This window comes from Rhipicephalus microplus, chromosome 1 (genome assembly GCF_043290135.1).
Source record: "Rhipicephalus microplus isolate Deutch F79 chromosome 1, USDA_Rmic, whole genome shotgun sequence".
NCBI lineage: Eukaryota > Metazoa > Arthropoda > Arachnida > Ixodida > Ixodidae > Rhipicephalus > Rhipicephalus microplus.
The window spans coordinates 118601190-118627420 of NC_134700.1; the positions used below are offsets into that span (position 1 = coordinate 118601190).

The 26231-nt window shown below is 44.1% G+C and overlaps 1 non-coding gene across 1 annotated transcript; it reads right to left on the minus strand.

Moving 5' to 3' along the window:
- Positions 1 to 17953: 17953 nt before the first annotated feature.
- Positions 17954 to 18117, minus strand: LOC142771492 (U1 spliceosomal RNA). The gene has a single exon (XR_012885956.1). It is a non-coding gene; the product is annotated as a U1 spliceosomal RNA (small nuclear RNA).
- Between the last annotated feature and the right edge of the window lie 8114 nt (positions 18118 to 26231).

Genomic DNA, 26231 nt, shown 5'->3' on the forward strand with positions numbered 1-26231 from the left:
TTCTTTCTGCTCCTTTACGGGGTAATATCACACGATGAACACAGTCTCCTGATAGTATCAGAATGCGGCCTCTCAAGCTTCATCGAATTTCTCAAGAATTTGTATCCATGAAGAGAAATAGTGAAAAAAGTCCATAAAAACCAACACATCTGGGGCATAACGTCTGACATTATTCAGAACCAGATGAACGTGACTATTGAAGAATTTCGGCAACTCTAGATGCCATTCACGCTATTCGCATGCAAAAAGTTTGCCGCTCACTTGCTCTAGTAAAGTCGACACCAATCTCAGTAGATGACGGGCTTTCTGAGAAGGCGCATGCTGATATCCTTGCGAGTCTGTTCGGTGATCTCTAGCACTCTCTTCAAACCTCTTAAGTCTGATATATCTTCAGGAAGTAGCACATCAACACAATTTCTCACGATCATTTCACCAACAAATACTTCAAGGCGAAGTTTAGTAGACATACCATCCAAGTGCGGATGATCAAAGCAAAATGGAGTGCCAAGTCCGAAAACTAAACCCTGGAGTCCTTGAGAATTACAGTCCAGAAGTCTGAATGCTCAAATCCTGGCAAGGAGTTGAGCAACTCCGCAAAACTACTGAGCTTTTTTTAGTTTCCTTTTCTGCTTGAGTTTGCAGCGAAAGCAATATTGCATTGTGCAAACAAGTTGCTTCTAACCACGCTCTTTTCACATGTGGTGCTTCCCGAACGCATCGTTGCGGACGCGATATGTAGGCAGGGCAGTTGGGAAACAAGCTTGGCACTGCAGTTTGCTTCAGACGACTGTTTTTCAGGGTGACTTCGAGAACCTTACCTGTCTTGACGTCTGTGTAAGATGTCGTCTTCAAGTAATACTACGGCAAGAATTGTTTTCACAGTGCTGAAACAAAAAATTGGGGTACCCTTAAGCTTCGTCGTTAAAAACTGAACGCGATAGCGAAATCTGGCTCCTAGTGCACCCTTCAACCACTAGGTGCATACTTAATAATATGTTTTGGTACGTACACACGCACGCACACAAACACGCAACACAGTTGATTAGACCAGCACGCGCTATAATCGCTGGATGGGCTCATTTTGGTCATGACATTTGTCAAAAAATGCGTTAAAGGGGCCTTGAAACATTTCTTTAAGTAACCATGCAATGAATTCACTAGAAGAGTTCATTGCTTCCCGAATTAGACACCGGAAATATTTTAAGAATCCGTCCAGTGCGAGTGGAGTTGCAAAGGTTTGTCGCGTGCGGCAATTGGATTATCTATTTTCTCGTTGCAAGGAAAACGCTGGAAGCTAAGCAGGGAGGGGTGGCAGGGCAAATAAACCACCGCGCCTCGTGACCTTGGGCACCTTTTTTCTTTAAATACGCGAATATTTTAGTGTGATCACGCGCGCACGCGTGGACAAGTAGCGGCATCCCGCGGCTATCTGGGTATCTTGATTTTTCGGTCACAGACGCAAAGACGTTATTTTGCTCACAACATTCGTGTGCTAGGTTTATTTATCCAAAACAACCAACTTAATACGCACACACTCGAAGCTTTACGCAATACCGCTCAAAAACCTTAAGAATGGTAGGAAGAATCTCAGGGAAAAGTGGAGGGCTCAGAGAGTCAGAGCTATTTCGTGTAGTACAAGCTTTTGTGGTTAATAGAATCACTGATACTCTCCCTCACATTCACCATTAATTAGCAGAGGAGGAATGGGTCAGCACCCTCCTCTACAGAGTTTACAATTACGCGCTAGGCATTGCAATGAATACTTCCAATGAACGGCTCCACCAGACAGGAGTCATTAATACCCTACGTGAAATCCGTGAAGCCCTTTTACCAGCTCAATACGCAAGGCGAGCGACCACTAGCACAGGTCACCACATTTTATCCTCTACCCGATTCAACTTCACCTCACTCACCAATGCAGAATACAACATTCACCATCACATACACAAACAATTACTCATACCGCCCCTTTCTAAAATCATGCATCCAACATATACTAAGCGTTGAATCTAAAGAGAACAAGCTCTTCAGAAAAAAATGCATGGAGCCAATCACATGCTCTATGATGCGGCATAATACCCAACCTCCTCACCCTTTGCCCTCTCTGCTGCCGATTATAATGGCAAGGTGCTCACAACGGCATCTATCCCTGTCAACTATTCGGAAGAGGCAGAGGAGGCTGTCATCGCTCTAGGTATATCTATTCCCAATATCACTATGATTGAAGTGACTGCGAAACTGCCATACGTAACTTCGGTGCAGGTCGCATCTCATCAACTGCCCTTTACATTCTTAAGAAACATCCCCCGACGCAAGACACTGCTCTCATATGGACGCCCGCGCATGTGGGGTTGAGTGGAAATGAGGCGACTTATACCTGTGCTCGAGGAATGACTGGCCGAGCTCAGGCCTATGATGGCGCTTAGACTACGCGGCCTTTTTCAGCGTGAGAGATTGTCTTTTGACCTTCCATAATATAACAAATCACTTCGCGCTACTATGAAATTGTATGGCGCCAGTTACAGACGCGTACGTTTCCTACCCCATCTTTTCGCCATCTTATACACCCTGCGATATACCCCTCCCCTTTGTCCATTTTCTGTCAACAAGGAGCTAACCTAGACCGTATCATGTGGGGGTGCACTCAAAACCCATCACCCAATTCTCTACATATTAATAGTGGGGAGCAGTGGGAGGCTGCTATGTGCAGCTCGGCGCCCGAGGTCCAGGACCACATCTTTTATTGGGCCAAGAGGATAGCGGAAACCTATGCAGAATGGGCTACTCTGACACTCCACCACCACACCGTTCACGCTTGGGATAAATAAAAATTTTCTCCTCCTCCTTTCGCTCACAACCAACGGGGCCGACACCGGCGGCGGGTTTTCTGGGACACGAGCTCTATAACGCTATCGCGTGAAAATAACAAGAAGTTAGAAACGTGAGCTCGACCAAAACGCAGAGCAAGTGTGCCGACAAGTGCGGAATTCCCATCTAGCGTGCAACCATCAACGGATACTTTGGACATTATGTGAACGAAATTGATATATCTGATAACTCTGATAAACAACACAGAAGAAATGGTTACCACTGTTTATTTCGTTGGCAAGAAGTCCTTCCGGGTAACAACTCTGGTCCGCGCTGCCCGCTTAATTAGGTATGAAGGAAATATGTGCACTTGTACACATGGCCCTCCATCATAATTTGCCTTGCAGTTTGGCGCACAGCAACAGCCAAGCATCGTTGCGTGTCAGCGGATGACCATTGGAATGATTAACCACGCGCACGCGACTGATGGCAAGCGCGTATGTGATGCAGAGTGCTCAACCCTTACCACTCAGGAAAGACGCGTGTGTTCGTTCTACGAAACGCGTGCGTCTTTCCAGTCCGGCCATGGCTCTACAAGCAGCCGCTGTAGTTGGGAGGACTATTGCTGTAATGTCGCAGCCAAGGAGAAAACTCTTTTTCACAACGCGGCGCGCATCGCTTCGACTGCCTCCTCCCTCTTCTTTCCCCATCTGTCGCTGTCACCCCACTGTAGTGACGTGTTGAAAATATAAGGAGGTGATTCGGAGAGAGAGAGAGAGATGTAGACTTTATTAATTTCCAGCAAATAGTTGGAATGGCGTTCCACCTAGCGGCCAACAGAAAGACCGTGTCTCCCGGCAGCTTCCTTGGCCTGCTGGATCGCCCGAAGTTGCTTGTCCAGGCCCAAACTGAGCAGCACTGTCCACCGACGCAGCCGAAGGTCTTCATTGGAGGCTGCGACCGCGCAGAATTTTTTACTAGTGCTGGAAATTTCCATAGGATATGGCCAGGAGTTGCTCTGGTGGTACAGTACTGGCATAGATTATAACTATAGACGTCGGGATATATGTGGTTTATGATGACAGGGTTCGTGAATGCCGTGTTTGTAGCGGCCACCACTGAATGGACTGGGCCCCATTTAGCTTGGGGTGAGGCGGAGTGTACTCCCGCCTTTGCAGTTGATAGTGTTGAGTAATGGCATTACATTTAGTGATCCGATCGTCCCATTTCCACACCGGTGCAGAAAAGTCCGTTTGGGTGGCCGCTTCGTCTGATGTGACTCGGAACGTAAGACCTCGAGCCACGTTGTGCGCCACTTCATTCGGACTGTCCTCGAGGTTACCTAGTGATGTGGGGTCAGGGAACCACAGGATGTGTGCGTATTTGTCCGCCTCGTAAATTTTGCCTGTTCTAAGAATCCGCAAGCCTCGGGGGAGATTCTGCCGCTGGCGTAGTTTCGAACTGCTGTCTGCGAGACGCTCATTACACATGAGGCATTATTGTGGGCTATGGTCATCGCGATAGCCACTTCCTCTGCCGTTTCTACGTTCCGTGTGATGATTGACGACCTGATTTTGCATTGTTGTGTGTGGTCTATGACAACAGCTACGAAACGGTGACGTTCGTGGTAGCGTTCTGCGTCGACAAAGACTGCCTCATGGTTGTGCCCAAACCTTTTAGACATGGCTCTGGCTCTACTGACACGTCTGCGCTTCTAGTGTTCAGAGTACAAGTTTCTAGGTATGAGTGATACTGTCAGCTTGGCGCGGACATTGCGTGGTATGTCGTGTTTGTCTCCGTGTTGAATGTGGTAAGAAATGCCGAGATCACGTAGAATCGGGTGACCTGGCTTACTATTGGCTAATTGCTACAATTGGGAGATTTGTTGTGCCTCAATAAGTTCCTCAAGGTTATTGTGTAACCCAAGTTAAAGGAGTCGTTCGGTGCTGGTGTTTTGAGGCAAACATAGCGCTTGTTTGTAAACTCACCTTATTAGGCTGTTGAGTTTTGACATTTCTGCAGTCATAAAGGTGAATGCGCCGGTGAAAGTGCATCCATCGGAGGTACGCCACTATATAGGTGATGTGACTTAGAACGATTGATTGGATCAGACGGATGATGCTAGACTCTTTCATGTCTTTGTGTTTATTGGTAATGCGCCTAATGAGGTGCATCCTGTTAGACACTCTGGCTTTAGTGTTGCGAACTGTCTCTCTGTTGGTACCATTACTTTCTAAGGACAGACCTGGTATGACATGACCGTCGCTTGTAGTCGGTTTGATATCGGCGGGTGTCCGCGCTTGGAGATGTTTGGGTGGCTAACCTCTAAGTGTAGGCGTTGGTTTAGGGCCACATAGCAGTAGCTCAGATTTCACCGCTGAGCAGCATAGTTCAGTTCCTTGTAAATCTCCTTTGGGCGAGGTGACGTGGGTCACCTGGAGCCCTGGCGTTGCGGCTTTGGGAACAGTGGGATCCTGCGTGTTGTTGCAGTTTGTAAGGACGTTTCTTCTAGGGATCTCAACCGGGACCTGGACCGTGACCTCAACCGGGATCTTGACCGGAACCGTGACCGGGAAATCTACTGCGACTTTGTCTCGGATGTTGCCGTGGACCCTGATTGCGAGTAAACATGACAATAGGGCCTATCGATGGCAGGTGACACGCTGGGCCAGTCTATGTCCAAGTCTTTGGCATACGAGCTGAAACATCGGAGATGCTTCTTCGTCTTTGTCGTAGCGTGCCCTAGTGTCTAGTTCGGTGTTTGCTTGTTGGAAGTGTCGTAGCGAGTGTGACGCAGAGGTTTGAGCCTGTCCTTGCAACTGCAATCTCCCTTAAGTTGATCATCTCCACAAAGTTCACATCTTCTTGAATGATTACTACAAATCAAACAGAACATGTAAAGAAAACTATATGGAAAGCAGAAACACTCAAACTTTTTACGCGAATCGAGAAACTCAGTCTTAATAGTAAATATATTTCAATTTCAAAAAAGCGTGAGCTCTGCTGCGTAAGCATATTTTACGCTTATTAACGTTGACTGTAATCACAAACTGTAATAGCTGTTTTGTTAGGCAGCGTTGGCAAATTATCAGTTGCTGTTGAACACGCAACTTCTGCAACAATTATTATAATCAAATATTGAGATACATGTAACAATCTTTGAAATTCTAAAGCACTTTTTAATCATGCATCTAATGAACGCGTAGTTCACAATAAATGCCGATGGACTCAATTTTCGAACACAATGTCTGCTTTAGATCAGAGAGCTGTACTCAGATCTGGTGTACTTTTCTAGCATAATTTGACTGTAATTGGAATATACGCAAACGTAGCGGGCCACTGCCAAGCCGTACTATACGCATGTGGTGGGACACTGCCCCACCAGGACAGATAGACCCAAGAAGGAATTGAAAAATTGCTGGAGCAGGAATGATTGCGCAGAAGTGAAGCCGTTCCTCTGGCAAGACGGCGGCTGTGGCGGCCATCTTACTATGGACATGATAAAATATCACCGTTCAGCGATTAAAAACGAAGCATTTCCCTCGCACGCCCGACGGGTTTAATGTGGGAACTTTTTCTAGTCACATAGCGCTCAAAGTGCGTCTTACAGTTACTTGTTTTCCTTAGTGAGTTTCTGTGTGTTATTTCGTCGGAAACAGCTATATTTTAATATAGACGTAACGTAGCATTTACATAATATTTTAAAGCATCTTGATCTTTAAGTAGGCACTATCAGAAAAGGGCATGTTTCCGCCATCTTGGCAGCAGCAAAAGCTGGCGTCACTTCTGCTGGCAAGGCATTGAGGGAGCTTACACTCCAGCAATTTTTTAGCCCTCCTTGGATAGACCAAACCTCTTCGACACGTATGGGGTGGTATATTATCTGTCTGCTCAAGCTTTGCAGTGTGGCTTTTCCGCTGCTCGGCTACCACAACGGCTTACAGACATTTCTTTAATTTAGCGACTACGTGGTGACCCCATGTCCAACGATGCTTTCTTTGGTAGAAAGCGGCTAGGCAAGCTTGATAAAGTGAGCCTAAACTGTAGGTTATCTCAAGTGATCCACATTGCATAGGGGCCACTTAGGGTATTTAAAGTAGTCGCCACCCACCCACGCAACGTGTATTTCGTTCAACTAGGAAGTTCCTTACAAATGCTGTTAAAACTTTGGGGAGTACATATATGCTGGAAAACTATCAGCATTATAAACGAGTACGTAGAGCAGAAATTATTGAAATCCTTCCCCTCACCGCTGGCCCACGAAAAATGAAGAAGGCGTCAGATGATGATGAAGTCTCATTGAAATTTCTAGACGAATGTAACCCGTAATTCAGAAAAGCTACGAAGCAGAAAACTGTCGGGAAAAAGAAGAGAATAAACACCATGGCCGCACCTTTAATCTTGGCGAAAACATGTACATGAATCGCTTCAGAGCTGTGCACTACGGCAGATTCAAGGAAACGTAAGAAGCTACGGTGTTTTCAAAAAAATCCCTGAAGAGGTAGAAGCCTCGCGCGAATGACGACGTGTGGTGCAGTAGATCTGTGAGAGTGGCAAACGTTTCGTTTCATCACGACTTTGGAATTTCGACATCCATGTCTAGCCAGACTGTCTCTGGTTTAGACTCGCACCGCTCTGCGTTGAGAAGCAGCCTAGAAACAAACTCGCAATGACCCAAAACCAAACAGATTAGACTTGAGAATCATCCAGCTTTGTTGTTGTGCTAAACATTACGCACCTTCGGGCAAGCTTCATCCAAGCTGCTTCAGGCTTGAGCTGAGCGTCCAGTCGTAATCGTATGTAGCCACCGCTCGTTTGTTCTTGAACCGGCAGTAGAGGGCGGTACTTGCACATATAAGGAATTGCATATACGCTGAAAAATGCAAATCGTACGATACTAGAGGACGTTACTTGTATGATAAATAATAAAAATCACAGCATATACATGGTGTGATTGATGATGAGTGGGGTGAAGCGCCCGTCAGTTCATCCGCGCTTCAGCCGGTCCGTTTGTTCTTGCTTCTGTCGATCCGTGTGTCCTGTCCATCCGTGCGCCAATTTGTTCATCCATGCGTCCATTCGTCCATCCATGCATCCTCCATCCATGCGTCTATCTTAGCGTCCATCCATCCGTCCGTGCATCCATCCCGGCGTTTGTTCATGCGTTCATTTGCGCGTCCGTCCGTCCGTGCATACAAGCGTTCGTCCATCCGTGCGTACGTGTGTCAATCCTTGCGTCTGTTCGTCCTTGCGTCTGTTGATGCGTCTGTTCGTCCGTCCGTCCGTCCGTGCGTCAAACAGCCTGACAGACGATGGACAAACGCGGCCAGTGGTTGATTCACGGTGTGCATGCGCATGTGCTCGTGCCCGCACGCTCGCACATGTGCATGCACACGCACACACTCAGGCACACTCACGCACAAAGGCAGTCACATCGCCACACCTGCACACACATGCACGGCGTGCTTGTGTACATTATCTGTGCGATAAGGCTAATCGATTAATTGTGCCACTCGGTGCGGACGCTGCTCCACAGCAAGAGCGAACGTGTTGGGCGTACCCGATCTTCGCCGCGGGCACCTGTCAATCAAACTGATTGACGTGTGCACTCAGATATTCAGTTTTCTTGAGTTTTGGGTCGCACAAGTTAGTTGATTGTAAGAAGACCCCAGTTCAACTGATGACTGTCATGGTACTGACGTGACCGTCTTCTTAAGATGTGGCTTAGAAACGTCAGCGTGACTAAAAATTCGCGCAGTTAGCTTGCTAACAGCATGTCCCGGCCTAACGAGCCAAGTATACTGCCGTGTCAAATTGATAATTAGCCTAGCACACGTGCTTGGGTGCTAATGGACGATGAAAATGACAAATAAGGCGCGCACCGGCCGAGCAGTGCACTAGAATGTGCAGGCTCACCACAATGATTGACACGTGGTCTCGGGCTGAACTGTGGTCGCGATGTTGTAAGAAGCTCGGCCACAACTAAATTCAGAGGCAACCAGGATGATTATTGATAATATGTGGGGTTTTACCTCCCAAAACAAACATAATTATGGGAGAAGCGGTAGTAGAGGGCTCCGAAAATTTTGATCACCTGGGGTTCTTTAACGTGCACCCAAATCAGAGCACATGGGCCTACAGTATTTCCGCCTATATCGGAAATGCAGTCGCCTCAGCCAGAATTCGATTGTGCGATCTGCAGGTCAGCAGCCAAGTACCTTAGTCACTAGATCGCCGTTGTGGGGCCAGCGCCAGTTATTCTAAAACAGACTTAGTGCATGCTATAAAACCTTCAAAATAACTTTAACCACCCCGTAACTATAAAAATATTATCACGAAAGGTTTCTAGCACTTCTAATGCAAGAGTGCGCACTCAGTGGAACGAAGGAAAAAATGAAAGAACATGCCTGGTTTGAAAACACCACCAAATTTTATCAACTGTACTTGACGCGATGCTGGGTTCTATCGTTACCAGTGAAATGCGGGGCGCTGAGGGGTGGATTATAGTTTTTGTACTGCTTGCTCATCCAAAAGGAGGTGTTGCCAGAGCTCGGAAAGATCCCGAGCTGATTCCGAGCTTCGCCAAGCTTGGGCGCTCCTGAATAGCTCCCTGGGACGCCAGTTTGTAAAGCATCACAAATACTTTCACTGCATTTCCAAGAAAAGGATGTAATTTTCGCTGCATTCAAGACCAGAGGCGTGGCTGCGTTGTACAACACCCGCTTGCCACGAAAACACCCGGGTTCAACCCCCTACTATGACCGAGAATTTTTTCTTAATTATATATTTCTTTGTTTACAAGTCTTCAGTCACGCAAAAGTAATGAATTTTTGCTCTAAACCAGCGACGCACACGCCGGAATTTCTTCAAAATGCGCTCTTTAATGCTATTACGTTAAAAATGCACTTATGGGTTTTCATGGGCAGCACTCGAGATTAGCAGGCAAGCACAAAACATTCAGCCCAATGGTAAAGCGATCCGTTGGGTCAAGTAAGATGACTTGCCGCTTTTCATGAAAGGATGTGCCCACGATGGAGCTTTATTTAAATTTCGGCCCTTGCTCATCGTAACAGAAAGCTCTCTTTTCCAGCGAACCAGGCGTGACCAATTTCAGTATTACTCTTAAAGCTTTAATTCGAATATATGATCTGTAGCTCCATACTCTGCAGTTTTCTCATAAACAATAGCCGCCAATTCAATACTATGGAAGACAATTAAGCAAATTAGACTAATTAGCTTAGCTAGCGTAATTTTACTTACGCTACAATATTTTGCCCTGTTCATGTGAGAAATCAGCAAAAACCGTACTGTCATAAAATGATTAGGCAAATATGTGCAGTCTAAAAACGCACCCTGTATATGTCTCCGTAAACAAAATGTTCGTTTGACGTGTACAAAGCACTTCATTGAAGAAAGTATATTTTGTCAAGGAAAGCATAAATAACAGTATGCTATGGTTTTGGCTTGGCTCATCTTAGAGACGCCATTTAAAAAAAAAATACATTACCTTGTACCTAGTATGTGTCATTTTGTTTCTTCTGGTATTCCATATGCACAAACGTGCGTCCGTGCTTTCTATTTCAGTGAAACTATGCAGCCTGGCGCGTTTGTTAGGGGGCGGTGCACTTTGATCGAAACTTATTACACAGCGCAATTTTAGGAATGGTTGAAAAAGAAATCGCGTACTTGTACAGCTGACTACGTGTGAACACGCCTCAGCAATAGTTCTGCAAGATTACACTCATTCTTGAGAACTTATTTCAATAATATATTAGATTGAAAGGTGACGACAAAACACTAACAGTATCAGAATCTATTTTTGATTTTATTTATTACCTGCTTCTGCACCATGTTAATACGTCTGACATGAAAGAAAGTTTGAACGCAGCTCGGCGCAAATTTAGCGAGTTATACAGATTGCAAGAAAGTATACTGACACGTGAACATGTAATTCACCTTGCAGAGTGCTGGAGACGCATAGACTTGTACAGAACCAATGTTACTGGTAAGGTAGCTTCTGAAACTAGTGATTGTAAGTCAGTACAATCTAAGAAAAAGTGCTCGATTCCTTATGGGCTATCGACCACAGGCACAACAAATCAACATGGTATATTGAGGAAAACACAAGTACACTGTTTCTTGATTGTCGGTTAAAGTTTTCATTCGCAGTGCCACTGCTTGATGGCTCTTCAAACCGTAAGCAAACAATAAAACAGTGTTCACACATTTTTCAGTCCTGATGTGGGTCGTCAGTTGACTTCCGCACAGACCACTATGCAATATATGTTCTGTAAGTAAAGCCCCGCCACTCCAGTGAATTATTATCAAAAAATGAAACATGGTTTTTCATTATAAAGTCGGAGACCAACCTGACGACATACCGAAGCTTCACATACACCTGTGGCTGGCTTCGCTTGTAATTCAGTCGACACGTCAGAGACGCATGTACTGCACACAGAATACCTAATGAATCATTCGAAGATGATTGAGATAAAGGTAGCAGCTATTTCACTCATAACAGATGCAAAAAAGCGATGTTTACTTTTTTTTGACTGGTGAAGAGAAAGATTTAGTCCGGATTTTCTAGAGTGCATATGACACAGCTATCCAAGATGAGTTTTGCTACTCTGATTGTAGCTTGTCTACATTGCCGGATCCCTTCTCAACGAAATATGAGCATCTCTCCATACAATAAAAGTGGAAGGGCGCACACCTTCATAGTACGGTACGAGCTAGCCAACAGCAATTACGTCAAAGCGGAGACGCCCAAAGGCACCTTTCAATAGCCCTACCTAAACAGGTAGCCAGTAAAGTACGCCAAGAAAACATGAAAATGAATGACAGCCCCTTTAGGCCACGCGTAGAAGTGCATAGGCCTCCGCCCATTCTCTAACGAGACATTCATTAGAAAGCTCTGACATCCTCACTCCATTGTACAGCACGCCCCCGCTCCCCCTTCTTTTATTTCATTCACAGACGTCTTTGCACCTCTTTCGGCTCCTTCAATAGCGAATTCGGGTCATCCATTTTGACTACCATAGAGGGTTATGAGAAGACATCATGCATTTGAGTGGCCGGAGTCGACCACATAGCCTACATTTGAGTGGTTCATCCTGAACGTCAGCCTGCTATTTGTAGCGTTCCTACGCTCTTATTCTGAATCAAGATCTGGCCATGACACCACCAAGGGATTTGTAGCGTGCAGTAGCCGCTGCAGTTTGTATGGCGGTGAACAGTTAAAAACGTCAGCCCCAATTTATGGAATGTAGGCATTACATTCTTCACAATCACGAGTTTCGAAACATATAATGAGATTTTTTCTTGAAAGATGTTTTCTTTGAAAGATGTTTCAATACCCCTGTTCTGTACATTAAGCCATATAGGAGAACTACTATTGATGCTTGGAACTACAAGTATGATTCTTCAGTTCTGTACGCCACTAATCACCAAATACTTGTGTTTACTACAAGTGATGTACTTTCCCTTTTTTATGTTCAATCGAATTCAAGTGACTGTTGTTAGCAGATAAACATTACTTCTTGTATACTAAATTTGAATTGTTTACTTTTGTTCATCTTTATTTAAAACTATTACAGGTTCACTTATGTATACTTTCAATGGAACCCGCACTAGCCTTTGGCTATGGGACCATACCGTTTGTGCTTATTTTGTATAAGATATGAGTGCAATAAAGATGAAAAAAATCGTTCATTCATTCATTCTCATTGAGTTAGGTTCTTTTCTATTCCACATTGCACGCGTTCACCGAAGCATATTTTTTGCATGTTGGAACCTAGAACATTTTAAAAATTGGCAGAAGCAGAGTTGGCTTCCACATATTCAAGAATATTCATTGCTGCATTCCCAGCACATGGAAACTAAAGTTTTTTAATCTAGCAGCTCGAATGACGATGGCGATCACCAATTTTCTGCAAAAGACTTTGCCATGCGGTCGCTGTTTTGATGCAATTTAGAGCTGGGCGATGCTCTTGATGAATGTTACGCACTAAGGTTATAGATTACGCAAAAGCTTCTGGCTCTGTCTTTGTGGTAGGGCGTCAAAGCCGCAGAAAATCTTGCTACGATCGCTTATACATAGTGTGTCCTTTCGTACACTACGTCACCGTTACATCAGGTGAGCTTGTGTGTGTGTGTGTGTGTGTGTGTGTGTTTTGTTTCTCTCGCAATCACGCAGCCGAATCGGGATGATGCTTTGGGGGGGGGGGGGGAGGATAGTGCCATGAGCATGATAGCTTGTATTACGTGCTATTGTTATTGGCAAGTTTGTATCAGTGACTGTGGAAAAGAAAGAAGACATTTGCACGAAAAAAAGACGATGAGTTTGCTAAGTATTCTGAAGAGCTTTACGTCCTGCTGACCTCCAGTTACAGGTTTCTTTCTGACGTTACGGGATAATATGATCTCTACTCAATTTAAGCACTGGACGTACAAACACAGACAAATAAAGATAGTCAGGAGTCTCAGGACACGACAAGCGCCGACGAACAACTTTCAAAATATACAACGGCGGAACAAAAGACGCGAAAAACTATCTGCGTATGCTCAGGCAATGGGTGAACCAATCAAGGCTGAAAAAAGTAGGGTGTACATTAGAAGAATCCAATGCTAATTGTTGGGCTTTAACGTCCCGAAAACCCGAGATGGTTATTGGAGAAGCCGTAGTGGAGACGCCACAAATTTTTATCGTCTGGGGTTGTTTAGCGTGCGCCTAAAAGTAAGTATCTGGGCCTTGAACATCGCGGTCCCCATGGAAAATTTCATCCCGCGACCATCGAGTAGCAGCCGAGTTTCTTAGCTACTAAACCTCCATGGCAGGCGATGTTAAGACATTTCGTTTATTTGTTAATCAGTTCAATCACGGTTGACTCAGGCATGATTGGTTATCTGCGTCTCCCAATCAAGGGGGGGCTGCGCTCAGTACTGCCAAACTGACCCAAAAAAAACCAGGGAAGTCAACGGAATGCACGTTAAGGTCCAAGAAGCACAGACAGAACAAACAGACATAAATTAAGGCTGACCTAACTAGCTTTTACTCGCAAATTGATAGCTTACTGCAACGAAGCAGAGACCATAAACTCAATAGAAGGACGAGATCGTTGCTGAAGGAGTGACGTTGAAAATCAAAGCGCCAACTGCTATATTGACCGGTAAGGTAGCGGCAACAGCACTCGCGTAATTTTCATGCTTGTCTAAACATAACGCGCGCTTAAAATTCCTGAGTCGTCAAAAAATGGCTAAGTAGAGCGATATTTTTTCAATACATTCTTTTTATTTTAGCGTTCCACATGACAACCTGTTCGAGAAATGGGCATCAATACATATCTCAGGAAATAAACAAGGAATACATACGACATTAGACAGCAAGCTGGCGCCACTCCTACTGCTGTGCACACAAGTTTTTTAAACACAAAAATATCGTAGGCCGAGAGTAAAAACGGAGATCAAGATGATATGAAATTCGTAGGCTAGTAATTGCAAATTTTTTATTTTCTTCTTTCCTTTTCCTTTCAAACAGGCTCCTATTTCGGCCCCAAAAGAGGCGTGTCCACAAATCGATTTGGAAGCGGCCGTCCCTCGGCGTCATGTTTCGGGTCGTAATCTTGTTTACGGACGGCGAAACGTTTTTCTTATGTAGGTTCTTCTACCACGCTTTCAGGCCGCATCGTCGGTGCAATCGGACACTGGCACACATACACGACAAAGCTCCTTTGACATTCCGAGAGATCGAAGGTTGAAAAGACACGCTAGATTAAGCTGGCTGGACAATGGTCGATTTCATTCGCGCGCATCAAATTGAGCTAGGTTCTAGTCGTCAGCAAAAAGGGTGCACAGTTCGAAGCTGCATAAACATGCATTAGAAAAATACGGTTGATGATGTTGGGTGAGCGATAAAGCTGGAATATTAGGTTCACATCTTATTTTTTTATTTTTCTAAAGAAATGGACTTGTCCGAACGAAGGTGAGCAGTATGACGTGGGTGACAAAAGGGCGTCGCTGGTAGACAGTGAAGAAGAAGTCCCTAGAGGCAGAAATGGAAGTTTACAGCTCGTGAGAATAGTAGTGTAAAAACTGCGACTAGTGCAGAGTGACTATATTAAATGAACAATGAATGCAGGGTGGGAATAACGATAGTTTTGCTCCCAGATGATATGCTCACTTGATACCAATACTTCAGTGATTAAAATTCCGACATTATGATGGCCTGTTTTTTACTTAACATTTTTGATGTTTGAAAATGAGCAAATCAATAACATTTGTTCACGTGATTCGATTCCTAAAAAACGTATGAGTGAGAAAAGCGGGGGACGTTATACGCATGGTAGTGCTCCATCACCTCCATTACCCAGCGTTAGCCGTCATCGTGCATTTCAAGCTTGGACCGGCCTACAGCAGCGGGAGGCTACGCCCAGCAACCTAGCTCCAGTGCACTTCCATGGTTATCCGAATTATAGGATTAGCGCTACGTTTGATTCTTACTATCGCTGTGCCACATGTACAGATTATGTTGTCGACATTGGCATGAGCCGCCCCGCTATAGCTCTGAATTGGGGCGTATAAACATCTGCATTTACGGGACCATCCGCATGATTGTAAAATACCTTACCATTTTCGGAATATTACAGTTTGTACCTCTAACGAGAACGCCTTTAGAATAATCGTCAAAGATTAGACTGAACGTTTCAGGATGCCACTCACCAAATTTTGTTGGAAGCCACTGTTTGCTGAAATTACATTCTTTCGGTACCCAAATTGAATACGTGCATTGGCCGCAGTGCACACCATCCCACTTCTCTAGTCGATACCTAATCTTTTCCGTGCTCCTGAAACACGCACCTCGCGTTTTCTAATCAATGTTGTGACGGATTACGGTGCCTTGAGTGAGGTATTTCTTTCAGACTTTCCGCAGGATAACTTAAAAAACCAATGTAGACATTGCACAACGTTTCTGCTGAAAAAAAAAATCAAATATGCTTGACTCCTACATCATACGAATTCGTATAACAAAAAAAATAAAACGTCATCATACAGAAGTAGTTTAGTGCCTATTGTAAATTCATATAAGAGAGCTTATACAATTATTGGTTGGACAGTTAAACACCGTCTAACGGTAATGCATCCACGTTAACGATTAGTGACACATCGCCGACCCCACAGCTAACGTCTAAGTTTAATTATTGATTATTTATCATACATGATCCTGTGTTCATCAATTATTTTTGTACCTGTAGTAAGGCCCTAACCCAGTGCACGTGATTTTGTCGTGACAGCGACAAGCAGCAGCAAAAAACTTGCTCCTTCGCGATGGCTGCCACCGCATGTCGGCCGCAGTGTTATTAACGCGATAGCACCAAACAGCTCCTTTCGCAGAAACTCCGGCGTCGGCGTTATTATTTAAAAAAGAAAAATCATCGTATTATGCGCGACCGAATAATTGAGAACAATGCAAATACAAATAAATAATAAAAAACTACTGGAGCACAGTGGGGACCGAATCAACGTTGTTCTGCTTCAAGGGGGATCGGTCCTGGGCCGTTTGTTTGCCGAGCGAATGCTCTACTACAAGGCACGCCTCGGCTTGTGTAAATAGTGAAAAGAACTTCGGCTTGCACATGCATTGAAAGTAGCTCTCTTGCTTCACAAACACATGCGTCCCGTATACATGCTTTCCAATTTAACATAGAATATTGCAATATAATTGTGGGGTACAAGTGTCCGTGGCCAACTGGCGTCAAAATATGTGATTATCATAATGGCCCCGTCGTTGAAAGCCGGTACCTTTTTGCAAAAGGCGCACACGCAACTTTGCCTATTTTCTGAAGGCCACGTAGTGTGTTCATAGCAATTTCGAAAAGATTTCATGCACTAAGTGTTTGAAGTACGCACTAAGCACAGAATGTCGCTATTGCGTTCAACTCCTAAAGGCGAAGCTTTAGACCCCCTATTATTTTTTTGTTCTTCGAATGAAAGCTATGCCGTGCATACCCATAAATTTCCAATAGAAGTTTAAAGTTGGTCGATGTCAATATGCGAAGTTTAATACTCTCTAGTGTGGCACAAGTGAGCCACAAAAGAATTTCGCGGCCCTCTTGTTTTGAAATTTTCGGGTTAACTGCGACAGGCTACAAAGAAGCGCACGCTACGACGGCTACAGTGCATTTCGCATGCCAATTTTGCATTGCAGCAAGCGGCCCGATTTGCTATAAGCTAAGATAGAGAAAGCAAAACAAACCTTCGTTAACGAGATAAATGACAAAATAGGCCACTCTCTCACTCTCCGCGTGAGATACTAATGTAAAAAAAGGTGGGTGATACCTTGCATTCTTCGAAGTGTGCGCGAATAATAAGAATTCATGCCAACTGCAACCGAAGCGAGGAAGAGGGGCGCAGCCACATCGCCGGGAAGCGCCACGCTGGATTTCGGGTGACAGGTGATCTTTACTAGTTTTCCAGAAACGCGTGACGCGACAAGTGGCAGTGATGCATAGACCTCCACGAAAGCAAATCCTTCGCTCGTCATTGTCTCTAAGAATTCGCGTGCTTTCGGTCAGGACTTAGAAGGTCAGAACGGAACCAAAGAAAGTGGCACGACAACAAGAAAAAAATGACTGATTATACGCCAACTTGAGCCAGGATACCCTACTCGTGGCGTGTTACTAAACTCCACTGCCCAATGGACAGTTTCCAATAATCTGCTAGGTTGCTTGCTTGTATGGCTTGTTTTCCAACGAAAACTTCACGTTTACAGACTGCTTTTCTCGCTAATATTGTTGTATTCGCGTGCTCGCGTGCCTTTGCTGGCTTTTAGAGAGGTGACATTTTCTTGTACTCGCGTGCTCGCGTGCCTTCGCTGCAGAATGAGCGAAAAAGGCAGTCCGTGAACAAGCGTTTTTGGTTGGTAAACAAGCCTTACAGGAAAGCCGCAGAGTATGGCAAACTGTCCATTTATTTCTCCAGATGCAGCCATGGGAAGGTATGTTGTAAGGGCTTTGAGTAGTTCTCACCTAAAGCAAGAAAACGACACCTACAAAGCCATATCGGAGAAACCGGTTCTCAGTAGCTTGCACTATCCTCCGCCGCGCCAGTGTTTCAACGGGTGTATAGATCTTCCTTTGGATTGTAAAAAAGGGGGAGAGCGCGAACGCAGTCCCCCACTACCAAACATTTAATGCCCCATCTGCCCCAGTTTGGGGTAGTGGCAAGGGTCAGCACGAGCGCAGGGCAATGCCCGCGCCTCTCCCTGGGGGCACCGCCATCTTGACCACGGTCACCCCGACACCAGGTAAGTATGCCAGACAACGGGTCGCACTCGGTCAGCACCCATCGCGACGTCTTGTGTCATTCTGGTTAGGTGCAGACGATGGTGTAAGATCACTGTTTGCTTCTTGCATATTTTAAGGAGCTATTTGAAGAAACACTAATGACCCGCTAATAAACTAGCCCTGTTAAAAAAGTTGAACTTAGCTTAGATTAAGGAAGAAAAAAGCTCAAGTTTCATTAAATATACAGCAGCTTTAGCACAACAAGCATGAATGATCTTTACTCTGCTAGGGCACTAGCGCTGCGGTCATTTCACGGAGGGCGCACGTTTTTTCCAATGCTATTCATGTTCATGCACTTGTGCTTGTATATTTAGCGCCACATCATGACGTTCTAGTCAATAAAGAAATTAAAACACAGTCAGTTTCCATGCGCAGGCGTCGCATAACATCGACTGCGAAGATACGTGCGATCTATCAATTTTTTTTATTTTTTTGCGATTCGGGAAGGGATATTTTGCGCATTCGTACATTTGTAAAGAGCACCTTTTGTGACTCGAAGCTAGTTTTTTTTTTTTTCGAAAGCAAGTAGTGAGTTAAACACACCCATCCCCTCGTACTTACGGTACGTTTGTCTAAAAAAAAGAAAAAGCTTCATGTGCGAAATTCAATGCGGTTCTATAGACTCAACTGTGTATATGAAACTGTCATGTGTAAGCTCAGGTAATTCGAAGACACTGTGCGCTTTCATATTCACACATCGTTTTCGCACGCATGGGTTTGAACTTAATCAGCTCCTACCTTCGTTTTAGTTTTTGTTTGTCATGGTTGTCAATATTTTTATATACCAAGGGCAAAGAAGGTCTTCTGCAAGTCTAAATTTCGAAGCAACCCATACAATTATCTGCTAAAAGTGCATAAATCGAACTGATATACTGAAACGCTCAACACTGAAGCAGCAAGCTCTCTTCACCGTTGAACCCTCTCATGAAAACTTTTCAGCGTCCTTTGTTGTGAATCACAAGCAGGGTGACAGCGGAAATCCTCATATGGTCACGACTACTATTTGCGATTTAAATAGACCGAAAAGCGCGTTCAAGCAACGCGGTACAAGCGTTGCGTTAGCGGGAATTGAATCTTAGTCTTTGTTTAGGTTAAAAATTCTGATGGTGGAATGAGAAATTGTTAATGTATTTATTGATTGTAAATATCATACGAAAGAAAATTCTAGAATTAATTAGGGCTGAAGCTTGGCCAAACGACCGTGCAACTGCTGGAAAACATTGAACACAATCGACAATAAATTGCGGGTAGAGTTGAAGCACAGCTACAAAAGAAGATATCTAAACATTGTAGGAGGTTCCAAAGTGAAACATTATATAACACCCAAAGCACGGACGTCTACTGACAAGGTATGCTATTTTGATATTATTATCTATTTCATATGCCGCACCTACCAACCTCAACACTTTATTTATGTCAGGCCACCACAGTAGCAGTCCTGGCGACTTCCCGTGGCAGCTTGGCTAGTAAAGACCATGTCAGGTAACAAAATTTCCTAAATAGACGCTTGTGCGTCAGCAAAACATTCAAAGAGGCCGCTTGTGTGTCACCAACTCATAGATGGGCTGCCAGGATTTCTTCATTAGGATGGGTGGGGGGTGGTCACTGACAGCATAGGAGTTCATCCAGGGGCCGTATCCACCACTAGCGCCTACTAGCTAGGGTCCTCATTTCTATCACCGCCGCGGCGCTCGAAGTGTGGAGCAGCCATTGCTATTGACGTCACGATATCTTGCGTAAGCCTGTGAAGAGAAAATTTGAACGTCAGGGACTTGGGATGCAGTTGAAAGCCAGACTTGCTTTAAAAGAAAGTGCTATTCGAGAAGCTTGTGAAATTTATCTTGTTGGCGTGCTTTCACGATTAAAAAGAAAAAAAAACGCTTAAGCCAAGGATAACCAAGACAGTGTTGTACGTGCTTTGTATTAAATGCGAAGCATTTCTTAGCAAACTTTGGCGACTTTAGGGTATCTATCTATCTATCTATCTACCTATCTATCTATCTATCTATCTATCTATCTATCTATCTATCTATCTATCTATCTATCTATCTATCTATCTATCTATCTATCTATCTGTGGGCACGGCGGACCCGGCGCGACCATGGCACTTACGTCTATGTTCTGCCTCATGCAGGGCATTCTCGGATTCACCATATTCCCAACAGCCGGCCGTCTGCGAATCAGCAAACTGTGTATCAGCGATGCGGACCAACGGATGCCAATGCGTCATCGCATGGAGCCATTATCACTGAATGACACGGCAAGCACGACAGCGCAATTTATACAGCGCACAGCACAGGAGGCCGCCTATGGGTAGCTACCGGTGCACAGCGCAGATGCACTTCATCGCTCGACATCACTATAAAAGGATCACCGCAAGCCTTCAACCCTCGTGGGCACGGCGGACACGGCGGGACCATGGCACTTACGTCTATGTTCTGCTTCATGCAGGTTAGTTCCAACGTGGGTTCGTTTCGTAGTGATTATCGCTGTATTTTGGTCTTGCCGTGCCCTCGGCGTTGTCGGAATATAGCATATGAGTGTTTCGTGCTTGTCGGTTGATTTTATGCGGTGACGTGGAAACAAACCCTGGCCCCACCCAGAAAGAACTATATGAAGAAGTGCTCAACGGCCCAGCGAAAATTCACGATGATGTGCTTGAACTAAAGAAACAGTTTATTGAATTGAAAAATGTGGTACATGATTTCATTACGGCACAAAAGGATTCCCAAGAACGCAGCATTCCCAGTAAAAAGGTGGGAAATACGTTACAATCACTGGAACGTATTGTAAGCTTTCGAAACAAAAAGCTTACCGACTTCGAAAACCATTTCAGACGGTCAAATTTGATTATTCACGGTATTCCCGAGTGCCCTAATAAAACTGATGCAACCCTGAGGGAAAACGTGGTTAAGAAAATATTCACAGAAAAGCTTGGTGTGAAATGTGAATCCATCGGACGCATACACCGACTCGAAAACAAACTGGTAAAAGGCCTATCAACCTTTACGTTCAAATTTTAATGAAAAGAAAGTAATATTAGAAAATGCCAAAAAACTTAAAGGATCGACGGTATCTATTCAGAATGATTATTCTCAGTTGACATTTAAGAAACGAGAAATGCTGTGGGACAGTGCTCAGAACGACAAGCGACAAGGAAAAAATGTATTCTTAGTACATGAAAGGCTTATAGTAGATAAAGATACATTTTATTGGGATGAATTGCAAAACAGGCGAGTAAAAGCAGGAGCCTGTCAATCTTCCAAGCCGCACTCGTGACCTATTCCAGCACTATGTAAAAAACAGTTAAAGCTACTAAATATTAATACCCGAAGTTTTGTGAATAAAACTGAAGCGTTCGAAGTGCTTCTGCTGCAACATGATCCACATATTACGGTTGTTACCGAGACTTGGCTACACAAGCATTTGCCTAATGACGACGTCTTCCCCCCATCCTATACAGTTTTTCGTAAAGACAGACGCACTAGGGAGTAGGGGTGGCTATATTAGTAAAACAGTGTATCGATGCTGTTTTGTTGGTTGATCTTGTTGACATAGAATGCTTATGTATTAGGGCTACATGCTGGGGTCATTGTCTCGTTGTAATTGGGTTGTACAGACCCCCAGACGTTACTCCAGAATACCTTAGCACACTGAAAAATTATATGGCCAAATTTGAAAGTAAAAAGGTCTTACTGATTGGTGACCTGGGCCTACCTGGAGTAGACTGGGAGCGCCTTGACGCCGGCATTAACACTTCAAAACATGTTAACATAGTGTTTGACATTATGCTTATACATGACCTATTGTAGGTAGTTCAGGTACCTACGCGCGTACAGAGGGATTCCACCTCCATATTAGATCTGTTTCTGAACCGCAATTTCTCCGAATATACAGTAGAGGTAGGGCAAGGTCTTTCTCATCATAGCTATGTCTTCACTTCCTTTCCTTTTGTTCCATTAGCTGGCCATAAAAACCCGGCATTTCGCTGCTTTAAAGACTTTTCCAGGGCTAATGATGCAGGTATAACTGAACACCTAGAAACATGTCTTACAAATTTTGATGACATAAATGTTGCGTGCTTTGGACACGATTCAAAAAAATTTGCCATTTTTGTTTAGATAATTTTGTGCCTTCCAAGCCCAAAAAATTTAACAAACAAACACCATGGATAAATCGCAACATCATTCATATGAAGCGCAAAGTTAAGCGACTGAAAAAAAGGCGGGAATCGGCTTATTTGATTCATGATGCGCACAACAGTCTCGCTCAAACTGTCCGCAGCTCTAGGGAGTATTACTTTAAAACCTCATTACCTAACTTTATTGCAAATGACCCCAGTAAATTCTGGAGTTTTATCAGTGAAAAGAAAAGACCTGTATCTCAAATACCAATTGATGAAACCAACGTCACCAATCCGAAAGACATTGCAGGCATTTTAATCAATATTTCCAGAGTGTCTTCAACACCTCTGATTTCCAAGTGTATATCTAATGCTACCGCCTTTCCTTATGCTGAATCACTGTTTATTTCTTATCCAGGCATGGTGTCTATGTTGCTAAATTTAAAAACTAAGGCATCCTGTGGTCTTGATAACATACCGAACGTAGTTCTACGACAATATGCTTTATCTCAAGCAAAGTTTTTTGTTATTATTTTTCGCTGTTCTTTGTTTTCTTCCCAGCTGCCCAGTGACTGGAGGACAGCCCTCGTTGTACCCATCTTTAAAAAGGGGGACCACTTAGCACTAGAAAATTACCGTCCAATCTCACTAACTTCACAATGCTGTAAAATTATTAAACACATTATAGCTACTAGTATAAACAAGTATATTGAAGAACACTCTGTATTAACCATTTATCAATATGGTTTTCTAAAAGGATTATCCACCGTAACTCAACTCGTCACACTGTTTCACTCTCTTGCATGAAACATCGATAGACACGGTAGGACAGATATGCTCTTCTTAGATTTCAGCAAAGCCTTCGATAAAGTTCCCCATAGTAAACTCATTTCCAAACTCAGAACAATAGGTATACCCGAAATATTCATTTGTTGGATTTCTGCGTACTTAAGTAATCGCCAACAGTACGTTGATGTAGGGGGCCAATATTCGGACTGTCTTCCAGTCACATCGGGCGTACCACAGGGCAGTGCGTTAGGCCCTTTGCTTTTTTTATTGTATATTGATGAATTGTTGATGTTATTCACCGTAGTGTAAAAATAAGATTGTTTGCAGACGATTATGTTTTCTTCAAATAAATACGTTCCACTAACGATTTCAACGATCTGAGCACTAGTATTTGCAATATATATGAAGGATGCATTAAACGGAGAATGTGTCGCAACGCGAACAAATGTATGTGCCTTCCAGTGACTCGCCAAAAGAATCCACAATCGTATACATATATATTAGGGTCTTCACCACTGCAACAAGTAAACTCCTACAAATACCTTGATGTGACACTCACTTCCAACTTATCTGGGAATCTCCATATTGATAATGTTTGTCCATCTGCCTTTCGTAAACTATGTCTTCTAAAACATAAACTTCAAAGTGCTCCCACGAAGTGCTCCCACGAACTACTTTGTTACACAGCCCTTGTGCGGCCAAAACTAGAGTACGCGAGCATAGTATGGGATCCTTATACAAAATGTAATATACACACTCTTGAGCGTATTCAAAGAAAAGCTGTTAGATTTATATTCAACAAGTACTCCAAGTTAGACTCACCCTCACATTTAATGCTAGCCAACAACATTCCCTTACTGCAGATGCGAAGACAAAAAGCTAGATTAGAATTCCTTGATCAACTTTTGAACAAAAAAATACCTCTAGACCATCCCCGTATTTGACACCCCTTAGTAGCCGGCCCACCCGACACCACCACCCAAAGGCCTTGATCCCATATTTTGTTCACACAGACCTACTGAAGTATTCGTACTTTCCAAGAACCATATGTGAATGGAACTGTCTTACTAATACATGTGATGAATGAACTAACCTACGAAACAGCCTTCTTCGCCCTTTATTGTTTCGTTTCAAAATTATTTTATTTGTGTGTATATTACCACCCTGCTTGGACCTCGAGTCTGCAGTATTGAATAAAAAATAAAAATCTATCTATCTATCTATCTATCTATTTATCTATCTATCTATCTATCTATCTATCCGCTTACGTTTGGGTGTTCTCATCCGAACACGGCGGCTGACAGCCAAGCCCAAGCACTCGCAACCAGGCTCCAGCGACCTGCCTTCGATTGAGGTGCCAGGGATGGAATCCTCAGCTATCACGATGCCAAGCTATTTTACCTAATTTCCCGCCTTACGTATCCCCCACCGCGTAAATCTTTCTTTGAAAGATACCAGGATGTTGGCGCCGACTTCACGCGACCAAAAAGTCACGACTTCTTTTCTTTTCTCTCTTTTTACGGATGGCGAAACCTCTCCTCAAGGTAAGTGATTTGCTAGCACCAGAGCCGACTTCCATCACGTATTAAATGCGAAGCCTTTCTTACCGAACTTCGGCGAGTTTGAGCGTATCTATCTATCTATCTATCTATCTATCTATCTATCTATCTATCTATCTATCTATCTATCTATCTATCTATCTATCTATCTATCTATCTATCTATCTATCTATCTATCTATCTATCTATCTATCTGTTTAGCCGCCTACGACTGGCAGATCTCCTGGCCGTTTCGATATTGACATCGATACCGAACTTCGCATGGGATAATATAACTGAGTGAAGAAAATATTAGACTAGTCATAACATAAAAATCATTACATGATTTACATCTCATGGTCTTTCAGTGGGCGGCAGCAACCATCACAGGAATCACAGTCCCAGCATCAACAGCTCACGCTCGGCTCCTCTTCCCATCGTCGTGACCCACTGCGGCACATAATCTTCCTCTCTACAGGAATATCTTTTTCCGAGAGGGAGGGGGCCTTTATACGAAAACTTGGTTTAACAACATCGCAGTTTTGTGTGGTGTGTTGGCTTCGCTGCTTTGCTCACACGAATGAAGTTGATCGAATTCCGGGTGCGGCAGTCTCGTTTCGATAGAAAGTAAAAGCTTTCCCCGTGTGCTCTGAATTTTAGTGCATGATAGGGTATCCTGGTTGTTGATGTTAGCCGGAGAGTAGCAATTTTGCATTTCTTATGCCATGTGAGAACATGACTACAAGCCATAGTCAAGGTGCTAATACATTTCGATGTGACGCGGTGCAGGTGCTCGCCGGCATTCATTTCGTCGCGTCACGCCGGCGTTGCCACGCCAGGCACCGGTCGTGCCCCATACTCGCAAGCGCGCGCCGCGTTGCGTTGCTTTCACGCATGCGCGTTTCACGCATGCGCGTCCGGGGTCCCTCCATCACGAAAAGAGGGAGACGCAGGGTTGTCTTGGTAGCGCATCAGCGCGAAATGCAGCATGTCGCATTTCGCGCCGGTTGCCGTTGCGCCACGCCGATGGACGCTGGTCGCGCCGGTCGCGCCTGGCGTCAGAATATAGAGTGCTCGCATTTTGCTAAAGTAGCGTCGCTGATCCCAGCGTGCTCGCGCGTCAACGCTGCATTGGAGTACATTGGGGCCTTCATGATGTGCTCGCGGTCATTTCGCTAGCTCCACACATACCAAACTTGGTGTTACGTGCCGTCAATAGATGACGTAAGTATATGACTGGTGCAAACGTGATAATCCTGACAAGCATGACATGTAAAAACATGACAACTTACTGTGCTCTTAGCGTGCTCGCGGCTGTTTCGCTAGCTACACATATACTAAATTTGGTATCACGTGACGTGAATGAACGATGAAGGTAAACCACACATACAAACATTGTAATCATGAGACGTAAGTCATGTATGACATCAGCAGTACCAATATTAAACCGGTATTTCACACAAGAGTAACGATTCAAAATGGTTAAAAGCACACAAAAAACTAGTTTAAAGAAATTTAGTGGTATTCTGTTTATACGTTAGAGTGACTCTAAATTGACGCAAAATTCAATCAAGTAAATTGAGGGGCATAATTATAAGTAAATGTACTACAAAATGATTGAAGAGTGAATGA